Below are 13,276 nucleotides of genomic sequence, written 5' to 3'. Positions count from 1 at the left end.
CCTAAGTAATATAGTATAGCAACTATTTATATGGCATTTACATTTTAGGTATTAGAAGTAATCTAGAGATGACTTAAAGAATACTAGAGGATGTGCATAGGTTATATGCAGATACTATGCCATTTTATATAAGGGATTTGAATGTCTGTGAATTTTGGTATCTGCGGGGGTTCCTGGAACCAATTCCCTGCAGATACTGAAGGACAACCATATTCAAAGGAGTGAAAGAAAAAAACCTAACTAAGAAGTCTGTATCCATCAAATTATCTTTCAAAATTAAAGTATTAAAACATTTTCAGATGAACAAAAATAGAATTCCTTGCTAGCAAACTTGTACTTCAAGATATGCCAAAGAGAATCTTTCAAACTGAAGGAGAATGACATCTGATGGCAACTTGACCCTCAACCAGGAAGTAAGAGCATCAGAAATGACAAATAAATGCATGAGTATTGATGAGTATATATATATTTTCCTTGAGTTTTTATGAACTTCTGTTGCAAAGTTTCTACATTTCATCAGAAGTAAATAAAAATTAACTTTCAATTATGGTAAGTTAAAGACGCATGTTGTAATCCCTAAAGTAACCTCAAAAAATAGTTTAAAGAACTAACATTAAAGATGTCAGCAACACATACTCATGCTGACCAGGTATTTGACAAAAGCCCTTAATTGCCAATCAGTGATGACCACTCAATATTTTAGACTAGGAAATTGCCTGAAATAGCTGTCAGATATATTCTTTTTGAGGGAAAACTATTAGCCTGTTATTGATCACTGACTGAAACTGCATCTCTTACTAAATGATGTAAATTATTTTGAGGACTGAAATACTCTGCGTGTAATGGGTTATGTCAGAAAAACACTCCAATCAACAGGGAACTGCACAGAAGAGTTCCCTCGTCAAAAACAAATGGTGTAGTCAAGAATATGCAGCAGGGCAATCCACTGAAGAAACTATTTGCAGACATGAGCAAGTGGCAACTATGTCTTTGAGCCCTACAAAAATCTCCTTGATGAGTTATTTAATCCATAGCTGAATAGATATCCCCACATGATTGATGTTGGCGGATTTCAAAAAGACCTCATGGCTTATGGAGAGCAGCTTAAATGTGGAGGGCCAACATTCGTCTCAAAGGTGGCTGTGCTGTGCCTGCTGAGAGCTAGACAATTACTGTAGAAGGGAAAGATTAGTCCACTCAATGGATAGAAGTCAGAGTGGTGTTCCTCAAAGTACCAGAGAAATGAAATGACATTAACAAAAAAGGTGGTAGGGATTGATATGGACTTTTGGGATACAGTCAAGAAATTGGTGATTTCCCCAATGGGAAATGGGCCTTAGATAATTGGAAAATAAAAGAAACCCTGGTATGAGATTCAATGTTATGGAAAAACATTGCATATATTGTAGTAGCCACCCTCCAAGCCTCCCCAAATTCCTACCTCCTGGTGTTTACAACCTTGCATAGTCCCCTCCCTCAGTGTACTAGGGATGGACTGTGTAACCTATAAAACATGGCAGAAGGGATCGTGTATTGCTTCCAAGGCTAGATTATGAAAGACACTGACTCTGTCCAGGTTCTCTTGCTCTTTTGATCTCCCTTGGATTGCTTACTCCGGGGAAAGCCAGTTGCAATATGGTATGGAGAGGACTGTGGTATTCAGATGCCTGTAGCCATGGTAGACAGCTTCACTGTCATTTCATGAGAGGTTCTAATCTACCCAGCCAAGCTGCTACTGAATTCCTTACCCTCAGAAATTTTGTGAGACAATAAGTACCTGTTGTTTTAAACTGTTTGAGGGGATATTTGTTATGCAGAAACAGCTAACTAATACAGATATGAAAAGGGAAAAATCAAAGTGGGACATGTTGATTCTCAAGAGCAAAAACTTCTTTCATATTAAGACGGGCCCTGGAGTCAACAAATGAATATTCTTGTCCTCACTGGAGGTGCATCTTGGGTACACGAGAGGAGTGGTCATGGGGACATTCAAAAAATTTGATGATGGACAGAAGAAAGGCAGATCCTACTGGCTACCTCTTTGGCTTAAAATAAGACTAAAACTTGTTTAGTTTGTCAACAGGCTGACCATAGAGTAAAAGCTTGTATGTACTGAGAGGATCCAGGCAGGAAGTGGACTACACTGGCCAGTGGTTATGGCCCCAGTAGCATATAGATGGTTTTTGAATGTGATAAACATTTATTTTGGATTTGGATTTGGTAATGAAAACAATTGCTTCTAATATCATCAGACATTAGGACATTCAACATTATTTCAATTTACGTACTCTGCTTATATATCTTCATATCAAGGAACACATTTACTGAGGATGCAGTGCAACAATGGGGTAAAAATACTACATGCAATAGACTTATCATATATTATACAATTCACAGAGCAGTGGATTAATAGAAAACTAGAGTGGACAATTAAAATACCTGCTTACTAGATTGGGGGTGGGGAGAGATAAAGGATTAAAGGGATGGCTTACATTTCTAAATGAATGTGTGACATTAAAGTGGATCACCATCAGATCAATTGTAATATATATTGGGAAATATAGAGAAGAGAAGAGGGAAAAGATATTGTAATTTACATAAACATCCTCCCTTCTTCTCAAAATTTTTCTTTTTTTTAATTAAGGTTATGAAAGTTAACATCCTTGTGAAATTACAGTTGTACATCATTATTAGTCATGTTGTAGGTACACCACTTCACCCCTAGTGCCCTCCCCCCACGCCCTCTTTTCCCTGGTAACCACTGATCAGTTCTCTTTGTCCATATGTTAACTACCACCTACGAGTGGAGTCATACATAGTTCGTCTTTCTCTGTCTGGCTTATTTCACTCAACATAATACCCTCAAGGTCTATCCATGTTGTTGTGAATGGGCTGACTTTGTCCTTTTTTATGGCTGAGTAGTATTGCATTGTGTAAACCATATGTTCTTTATCCAATCATCAGTTGCTGGGCACTTAGGTTGGTTCCATGACTTGGCTATTTCAAAATTTTTCTTTTTAAAAAATTTGATGATCTTATAGAATGGGATTCAGATTGCATCCACAATTTCTATTGCTAAACAAGACAAAATGACAATGCTTTTGAATATAATTGCCTAAATTCCTAAGCACATGAGAGTTGTCAGCTTTCCTTACTCATCTAAGTTAGGATTGACATCTTCAGCATCCTTCCTACCTAGCAGATGAGGCAATTCTATATGCCTATAGCTACGTGATCCTATCTGGAACAACTGGGAATGGATGAAAGGGGAAGCATAGATACGACTCATATTGCTACCAGCTTTATGGATTAATCCTTTTGCTAAGCCCAATAGTTCTACTATATTGATGAAGGTATAGGTAAAAATTAATAGTAAATGAAAAAAAGGTGAAATGATTACTGAGAGAAAGAATTAATAAATGTGTAATACAACATATTGCTGTAGTATGTATGAGAAGTTCAGGACAGGAAAATACTATTGTCTCTTAGCTATATCCTCAGATGCTAAACTCCAAACAAAGGTAGAATTATTGGACTGGACAAAAAGTAATAACCAATTATATGTTACTTTTAAGAAATACATTTTGACTACAAAGAGACAAGTAAAGTGAAAGTAAAAATCATGGAAAAAGATATATTATAAGACGGTAAGAATAAGAAAAATGAATTGTCTACATTAATACCAGAAAAAATAGACTTTAAGATAAAGAGTATTGCTAAAGGCATACAGTAATATTTTATAGTAATAAAATGGCCAATTCAGAAGAAAGAAATAACACTTATAAACACATATATGTGCCTTAAAACAGAGCCCAGAATATATTAAACAAAACTGTCAAAATGAAAAAAAGAAATGGAAAAATGAACAACTATAGTTGGAGATTTCAACACTGTTTTCTCTATAATTGATAGTAGACAACCAGTAAGGATAGAGACTTGAACAATACTATCAAACAACTTGATTTAAATGACATTTATAGAGTACTCCACTGAACAATGGAAAAATACATATTCTTTTCAAGTGCACATGAATACTTACCAAGACAAATCATATGCTGAGACACTGAACAAATCTCAACTAATATAAAAGGATTGAAATCATAGCATATGTTGCATAATTACAAAAGAATTAAATCACAAATCAATAACGAAAAGATATTGGGAAAATCTTGACATTTGGAAATTAAACAATTTATAGATAATTCATTGGCCAAGAAGAAATCACACAGGAAACTAGAAAACATTCTTAATTCAATAACAATGAAAGTACAGCATAAAAGTTGTGAGATGTCCTAAAACAGCATCTAGAGAGCTCACTTATTGCCTGAGTATTTATATTCAATAAGGAAGAAAGTCCCAAAAACAATGATCTAAGCTTCCATCTTAAGAAGGTATGAGAGCATATTAAACCAAAGGAAATTTCTAATATCAAGAGTAACAGAGAGGACATCAATTCCGTTTCTAAGACATGAAAAGGAAAATAAAGGAATATCATGGCAACCCCAATGAAATGGACATATTTCTTGAAAAATCACACTTACCAATACTAACTGAAGAAGCAACAGACACCTAAATTGTCCTCTATCAATGAAAGAAATTGAATTCATAATTAAAACTCTTCTCAAATTTCAATCTCTGGACTCAGATGGCTTCATTGATGAATTCTATCAAACATTCAAAAAAGAAAGAGCACTGACACTACAAAAGCTGTTGCATAAAACTGAAATAGATGAAGTCTCCTGAACTAGTTTTATAAGGCTAGGATACCCTCAAATCTAAGCCAGACAAAAAATTACAAGAATAGAAAACAGAGAAAAATATTTCTCATAAACATATATGCAAAAATCCTTAACAAAACATTTTCCAATCAAATTTAAAATACATAAAAAGAATAATAAAGTACGAAAAATTGTGTTTTATTTCAGGAATTCAAGATTGTTTTAATATCTGAAAATCAACCAACGTATTTCACTATTTTCACTTTTATAATATATTCTCTTTTATATTAGAATAAAGATAAAAAAAGATGGTTTTTTTCAATAGAGGTCCAACAAGCATGTGGTTGAATTCAACACAAACAATAAAAACTCTCAGCAAACTAGTAATAAAAGATAACTTCCTCAGCCTGACAAAAGACAGATATGATAAAGTCACAACTAACAGCATACTTAACGGAAAAAATACATCATACTTTGTACTTAGATCAGGAACAAGCCAGGATGTCCTTCCAACATTGCACTCTAAGTCCTATAAGGTTATGAAAAAAAGTAAAAGGAATGCAGTCTGGAAATAAGTAAAATTAACTTTATTTGTCAACATGATTATCCAAGCAGAAAATCTAAAGAAATCTACAAAAAAGCTAAAGCAAAGAAGTGGTTTAAGCAAGGTCACAAAATACAAGGTTGAGATTAAAAGTTAAATTGCATTTCTATATATCAGCAAAAACTCTTAGATATTGAAATGAAGGACAACTCTGTTTAACAAGCAATTTTATTTACAAAAGCAAAAACACAATTCCTTTGACTAAATTTAACAAAAGATGTATGAAAACCACACATCTGGCTCACTGAAAACTACAAAATCTTGCTGAGAGAGATTAAACACCAAATAAATGGAGAAATATATCAGCTTATATATTGGAAGACATGATAGTTAAGATGGCAATTTTTTCCAAGTTGATTTGCAGATTCAGTGCACTCTCAATCAAAGCCACAGCAAGCTTTCATAGAAAGTGTCAAGGGATGATTTAAAATTTATATGGAAACAAATAATTGACTTTTGGCAAGGGCTGCAAGGTAATTCAATGGTGAAAGCATCATCTTTTTAAAAAATGGTGCTAAAGTTATTGGATATATGTATGAAAAAGAAAAAAAAAAAGCCAATAATGTATGTAGAGCATATCTCACAACAACTCTGAATGGATCATAGACCTAAACATGAGAGCCATAAAACTTTCGTCAGAACACATAGAAGAAAATCTTTATGACTTTGGGGTAGGCAATAATTTCTTACATGGAGTCCTAAAAAATGAATCACAAAAGATATAAAAAGCTTATTTGGGCTTTATGAAAACTTAAAACTTTTTTCTTTAAAATAAGAAAATGCAAAGGCAGTTCTGAGACTGGAGTAAATACTTACATATATCTGAAGAATGACTTTAATCCAGAATATATGTTTTAAAAAAAACTTACAACTCAAAATAAGAAGATGCAAATTTTTAAAAGAATTAGCAAAAGGCTTAGGTATTTTACAAAAGAAGTGATACGAATAACCAATAACACATGGAAAGTTGGTCAACATTACTAGTTTTCAGGAAAATTAATATTAAAACCACCCTACACTGTCCAGAATAGCTGAAATTAAAAAAGAAAAGAACTTACAGTATGGATGTTGGCAAGGATGTGAACCAACTGTCACTCCCGTCCATTGGTTGCAGGAACATGGTACAGTCACTTTGGAAAGCAGTTTTGCAGTTTGTTTGGAAGTTGAAGGTATGCTTAACATATGATTCAGTAATTACTATTCTAGGTTTTACCCAAGAGAATGAATATGTCTATACTAAGACTTCCACGTGAATATTCACTCCAGCATCATTTACTATAGTCAAAACTGGAAATAATCCAAATGTTAATCAACTGGTGAACGGATAAAGAAGAGGTAGTATGTCCATCAAGTGGAATAACAGTCAGCAATAAAAGCTAATGACCACCGATACACACAACAAAGTGGAGAGATCTCAAAAGCATCATGCTAAACTACGTACTGTATGATTTCATTTATACAAAATTCTACAAAAGGCAAAACTATAGTGATCAAAAGTAGATCAGTGGCTGCCTGAGACTGGGGTGGCAGTGGGAATGAGGAGACAGGAGAGGAGAGACAGTAGCAAAAGGCAGTGAGAAACATTTCTGAGTGGTGGAAATGATCCGTATCTTGAGCGTGGTTGTGGTTACTTGACTGAATTTATTTGCCAAACTCAACAAACTATATTATTAGGCCTCAAAAAAGCTGTTTAAATAAGGATAGCTAGAAAAGTCTGCAATGATGAAAATACTAAATATTTAAAAACTGAGTTTCAATTATGTATACATTCAAATGTTATATTATTGAAAAAAGAATGATTGTAAATTATGTGCTCGTTAATATGGTTTACAATCACGTAATGTGAGGCATGATGGCAGTAATCCTCACAGAAATAGGTGGTAATGGGCTCATGCTGTAGCTCTGAATATTCAGCCCAGTGGTATGGTGGCCTGGGGCATTTTCTTCTCTTGAAGCCTGTGATCTCGAGGTGATTATACATGGAGAATTCTCGTGCTGCTGCCCTTCTTTTGATGAGTTCTTTTGAGGAACTAGCTCAGCCTTGTGGATTGGCTTATTGTTCCGGGTACTGGAAGTGGAGAGGCAGAGCACCACTGGAGCCCGTTGGACACACAGGAACAATCTCTCATGAAGATGTATTAGAGAAAAGAGCCTGAACTGAGGAAGCGATGGTGGAGAGGAAGAAGAGAAGGTGGATTTCAGAGGAATTTAGGAGGAAAATTGGTCACTGACTGGTGTGTGTATGTGTGTGTGTAAAGAAGAGGATTCAAGAGTTATGTCCGGGGTTTTGCTTTGGGAGAATGACCGGAATAACAGAGTAATTTGCTGAGGTAGGAAATATAGGAGGAGGAATCTATTCAGATTTGTTGGGTACATTGGGCACGTTGAGGAGCGAGGCGGCCCAGCTGCAGATCTCCAACATGTCATGGGCAGTGGAGGTCTGGGGAGGGGGAGAAAAGGCTCGGCTGGAATAGCTGAGATTCACCCATGGAGATGAGATCATTGAAGTCATTAGTACGAAGAAGATGACTTGAAGAGCCTGTCAGCAGGAGACAAGGTTGGAGGGTAGAACAATGGAAGCACTAATGCTTAAAGAAGTGGAGCTGGAAAGGAAGATGAAGCCACCCAGAGACTGAGAAGAAGGCAGGCAGGAGGAAATTCAGGTGAAAGTGGGGAGGCAGTAACTTTGATCTGCTGAAGGTATGGGGTAGAGGTCAGGACACCTGATTAGTTCTTATTGACATGGAACAGGGGGCTTCACTCCTTTGAACCTCAGTTTTCTCATCATGATGGTTTGGGTCAGATAATCTCTTAGATTCTATTTTTAAAATTCTATCATCTAAATATGATTCTTTATTGGCAAAGAAGTAGCTTAAACACACTTCATGTTATCTTTATAGGAAATATGAGAGCATGTGCATGCGAACACAAACACCTTAGAGAGCATACACCACTTCTATCAGTGTGGTTTGTCTCAAGGGAGTGGCATAAAAAGGTGGAGTAAGAAACTGGTCAGTTAAGTAAATGCAATATCTGAAATATGGTCTTGACACAGCAAGTCATGCAGAGTGTTGAAGAGGCAGGAACACAGACTGCTCCCTGTGCAAACACTGAGGGGTAGGAATGGAGCAGACACGCTGTGGCCTTGTCAGCCCAGCCCCTCAGAAGTCACATGGACCTGGAGAGTTAAAAATGAGAGGTGAAGTGGATACGCAGACAGCCAGGAAGGCTCCCAGGCTCCCATAACTGCTGCCCTTTGGAAAGCTCAATTTTAAATCTAAAATAAAAGCTACATTTAGTTGTTAGTTGACTTTAATGGGTTCATTCCACACCTATTGGGCAGGCTGCTGAAATCAGCGCATGTCACAAATTTACAATTTCTTTCAGCAAAACACTATGAAAATTGATCAGAGACTTTAAGATGACTTTTTTTCATAGAATAACTCTCTCTTCTTCATGTTGCCTCACTTCTCTTAACACACTGTGAGAATTAATTAATAATTTTCCATAGGTGTTACCACATTTTCCTGTCAATTGGTAATGTAATAATCATAATTTTCTAGGATTAAATGATGATTATAAGCATGCATAATGATTATGTTACTTCAAAGAGTAGAATATGTATTCTCAACAGACTGAAAGAGTCCATAGAACTAAGTGTTCTGTGCAAACCATACTGTCTTCACTAATCTCCTCAAAGTAGCTTGAAGCTGAAGATTCTTGACCTTTCTTTCTGGTCTGGTTCCACTACCCAGGCAAGTCCAGCTGCTCTCCAGAGCCCCTAAATTCCCTTCTTCTAAGTTCATAAAAAGAAGTGGGAACGAAAACTCTCAGAGGACTCTACCTAAATAATAGTTGAAACTTGAAGAAGCTTTTGTCTTCTTTAAACAAGTGAAAAATTTAAATGTAAAAGTTTTTGTATTGTATCTAACTGTTGAGTATTATGAGAAGCAAACAGAAAGCTAGAACTAGGTGGATCGGAAAGCCTGGTATACTGAGTCTTAATCTTACTCTGATATTTTTCTGAGGTGACATTGAGTTAAATTACATAATACGTTTTCTTCTTCAGACCCTTTCTGGTGAAATAAGAGGAAGTAGTAATTCTCCATATTTTGCAATATGAACACAAATAACACTATTTAAGACTGTCAATAAAGGTGAAATCATGAAGTTTATAAATGTCTGAAAGGAATTGCAGGATGTAGTACTGAGTAACTTCAGGCCTTATTTAATTTTACTAGACAATCTTAACACACTGAGAACATAACAAACATGTGGAAAGCAAAAAGTGAACCAAAAAGTGAAATTTGATTGTCCATCTGTTGTGGACTAAATTGTCTCCTCACAGTTCACATGTTGAAGATCTAACCCGCAATGTGACTGCATTTAGAGACAGGGCCTTTAAAGAGGTAATTAAGGCTAAATGAGCTCATAGGGGGTGGGGCCTGAATCCTGCAGGACTGGCATCCTTAGAAGAACTGGAAGAGACACCAGAGGGCTCTCTCTAGTCCACACGCATAGACGAAGGAAGCCCACGTGAAGACACAGGGAAAAGGTGGCTGCCTGCAAGCCGGGGAGAGGTCCCACAAAAACCCAACCTTGCTGGCACTTGATCTTGGATTTCTAGCCTGCAGAACTATGAGAAAATCAATTTCTCTTGTTCAAGTCACCTTGTGTGTGGTGTTTTGTTATGGCAGCCCTAGCAAACTTACACATCATCTATGTTCTTCCTAAACAGAGTTTTTCCCATGTTTAGAGGGATACAGAGAAAAATTTTTATTTGTTTTCCACAGAAATTTAGACGTCTGGTTTAATTCCAGAGTCCCTTGTTTCTTTTGTAGGCAAAAGATAACTGAGGAAATAGTACATATTATGATGGAAAAGGTTCTTTTGCTGGATATAGAAACATTGATGATATCCTCAAATTAGTTTTTATGAGACTGGTCTAGTACCATCCCAATACTCTCTTCTTTAATCTTGGATCACTAAGTTGTTACATACATGCCAAAGAGGCCGAATGAAATTGAAATTTCAACACAAAAGCTATTTTATTTCTTTTATCACTAGGTTTCCATGGAGACTTTCTTAAGAAAGCATATTCATTCAAATACTGCTTCATAAGCAATGTTGAGTCTGTCTCATGTTTTATGACATAAAAAGTCTCGTTAATCATCTTTGCCAATTTTTTGGTGAGAAAGATTGGGCCAGGTGTTCACAGTCATAATCTTAATCATAATGAAGAAAGGATGTTAGAGATCATACTAGAGTAGGAGTATGAGCAGGCTGATGTATGAATGGGCAAGGCAGATAAAAGGAAAGTAAAAAGGCAACTCTGATTTTCTTAAGGGTGGAATTGATGCTGTTGTAATTTAATTTTTAATTAAAGTCCATTCTTTATTCGTGTTTCCTTAATTTTCACCCAGTGCCTTTTTCCTCTTTGAGGATCCTATGCAGGATGCCACTACATTTAGCCACCATGTCTTCTTATCCTCCTCTTGGCTCTAGTATTTCTCAGATTTTCCTTGTTTTTGATGACGTTGACAGTTTGGGGAGTATTGCTCAGCTGTTTTGTCGAATGGCCCTCAGCTGGGATTTGTCTGATGTTTTTCTCGTGGTTAGACTCAGGTGATGGGTTTTGGAAAGGAAGATCACAGAAATAAAGTACTGTTCTCATCACATCATATCAAGGGTGCATACTATCGGCATGATCAATGATGTTGACATGATTGTCATTAATTTTGATTACCTGGCTGTGGTGTTTGTTCGGTCTCTAGACTGTAAATCTGATCTCCCCACTCCCTTTCCATACTGTACTTATTGGAAGGAAGCCACTATGCAGTTTTTAGAAGGAAGACCACACTGGGAGTTATGTTCCACCTTCTTGAGGGCAAATATCTGTATGCATTATTTGGAATTCTACTGCAGGGGAGATTCTGTTCTCTTTTATTTATCTATTTAACCATTTGTTCACGTCAGTACTTACTCCTGGATGTTTGTTTTATACTTGGGTTAGAATCCAAAACTACTTTACTTTCTTGCTCAAATTGTTCCAGCTTTGGACAGTGGGAGCTGTTTCAGTTGTGTGTTACTTTGACATAGCTGCAACATTGTACGAGGTTTTTGAAAGCTTCTTTACTTTCTGGACTACAAGATGTTCCAGGATACCTTGCATATTTTCTGCCCCAGTCCTAGAGTCAGCCATTTCTCCGAAGAGCCTTTGTGTCTTTCCCTGGAGACTGGTATTAGAAACCATGATCTGAGTACTAGGTGTGCTCATTGCTACTGGAGTGTCATTGCTTCTCGGCCTCTCAGCTGGCAGAAAGGGAATATTTGTGCAATACTAACTTGTGCACATACACATATCTATAAAGATTTCTATGCGTAACTATGCATCTTTATTAAGCTAAGCACGAGAGCATACTGAAGTCTCCAACTCTAACCTATTGCCACATGGATCATTACAGACTCCTCCCTTTGCTTGTCTGTAACCTTCCACTCCAACACGGAGATCTGGCTCCTTCCACCTGCCATGCTTTTACTTAATTGTTCAATTCCAGTATACAGGTTTAGTGATTTCTGAAGTGTTAACTTCTACCTCCGTGGGAAACGACTTTATCAACTAGGGTACAGTGCTTATGTACAGTTCATTTTGCCTTTCGTCTTACAGAGTCCACTCATTTCCATAGGTAGATCAGCACCTTTATCCCCTACCCACTTCAGAGAGTTGTTTCATATGGCTCTAATACAATCAGATACTTTTGTCACAATCTGCATTCCATCCTGTGATTCCTCTACCTGCTATTTATTAAGAAATTTGTATATATTAAGGTTCATTCTTGCTGCTGTAAAGCTTTATGGGTTTTGACAAATGCATAGTATCAAATATCTACCACTGCAGATATTTTCACCACCCTAAAATAGCCCCTGTGCTTTCTCTGTTCCAGCCTCCCTCACCCTCCTCCTGGTACTTCTACAACCTGTGATCTATTTACCATCTCTATGGTTTTTCCTTTTCCAAGGTGTCATATAAATGGAATTCATAGTATGTAGCCTTTTCAGACTGGCTTCTTTCACTTTGCAATATGGATTTAAGATTCAACCATGTCTTCACATGGCTTAATATTTCATTTATTTAAATTACTGAATGCCATTTCACTGTGTGGACACACCATAGTTTGCTTATCGTTCACCTAATTGAAGGGTATCTTGGTTGCTTTCATTTTTTGGTGGTTTTAAATATAGGTGCTATTAACATTCATGTGCTGGTTTTTGTGTGGACGTTTTCAATTCAATTGAGTAAATACCTAGAACCATGATTTCTAGATTGTCTGTAAGGCAATATCTAGCTTTGTAAGAAATTGCCAAACTGTCTTCCAGAGTGGCTGTACTATTTTGCATTGCTGCCAGCAATGAACAAGCGTTCCTATTGCTCTATATCCTGGTTAGCATTTGGTATTGTCAGCTTTTTGGATTTTGGCCATTCTAACAGGAGTGTAGTTATACCTTATTGTTGTTTTTTTTATTGGGATATAATTGACACAAGATTTATTAGTTTTAGGTGTAAAACATAATGATTTGATATATGTATATATTGGGAAATAATTACCACAATAATTTCAGTTAATATTCATCACTGCACACACTTAGAACTTTTTTCTTATGATGAGAACTTTTAAGATTTACTCTGTTAGCAACTTTCAAATATACAATACAGTCTTGTTAACTATAGTCACTATGTTATACAGTGCATCCCCAGGACTTATTTCTCTCATAACTGGAATTTTGTACCTTTTTACCACCTTGACTTGTTTTACCCCCCTCACCCTCCACCTCTGGCAGCAATCGATCTGTTCTCTATCTATGACTTCAGCTTTTTTTAGGTTCCACACATAAGTGAGATCATGCAGAATTTGTCTTTCTCTGTATGACTTATTTCACTTAGCATAATGCCCTT

Source organism: Equus caballus, chromosome 8 (assembly GCF_041296265.1).
Source record: "Equus caballus isolate H_3958 breed thoroughbred chromosome 8, TB-T2T, whole genome shotgun sequence".
NCBI lineage: Eukaryota > Metazoa > Chordata > Mammalia > Perissodactyla > Equidae > Equus > Equus caballus.
Note: the sequence above shows the minus strand (reverse complement) of the source record.